Genomic DNA, 299 nt, shown 5'->3' with positions numbered 1-299 from the left:
TATTAATAAATGCGCTTGTCGGTGTGTATTGACGCTGTTTCTAGCAGTTTACTTGTTATAGATTTCCACTTTAATCTTTTAAGGAGATGCCTTTTACCTGTCCAAACTTTGACTTTGATTTGGTTGTAGTAACTGTGGAAGTATAATTTTAGCATCTTTTAGAATTCCTTTCGTCACAATCTATTCATGATTTGCGAAGGCGAAGTGGCTTCAACTTAATTGGAAAATGCTTCGAGTAAGAAATGTGTTTGTTTTTTCCTTGTTTTGTTGGCCTTGTTCTACGTAAGGCCAACAAAACA

The sequence above is a fragment of the Penaeus monodon genome, chromosome 34, assembly GCF_015228065.2.
Source record: "Penaeus monodon isolate SGIC_2016 chromosome 34, NSTDA_Pmon_1, whole genome shotgun sequence".
In the NCBI taxonomy this organism is placed as follows: domain Eukaryota; kingdom Metazoa; phylum Arthropoda; class Malacostraca; order Decapoda; family Penaeidae; genus Penaeus; species Penaeus monodon.
This window is presented reverse-complemented; position numbering follows the sequence as displayed.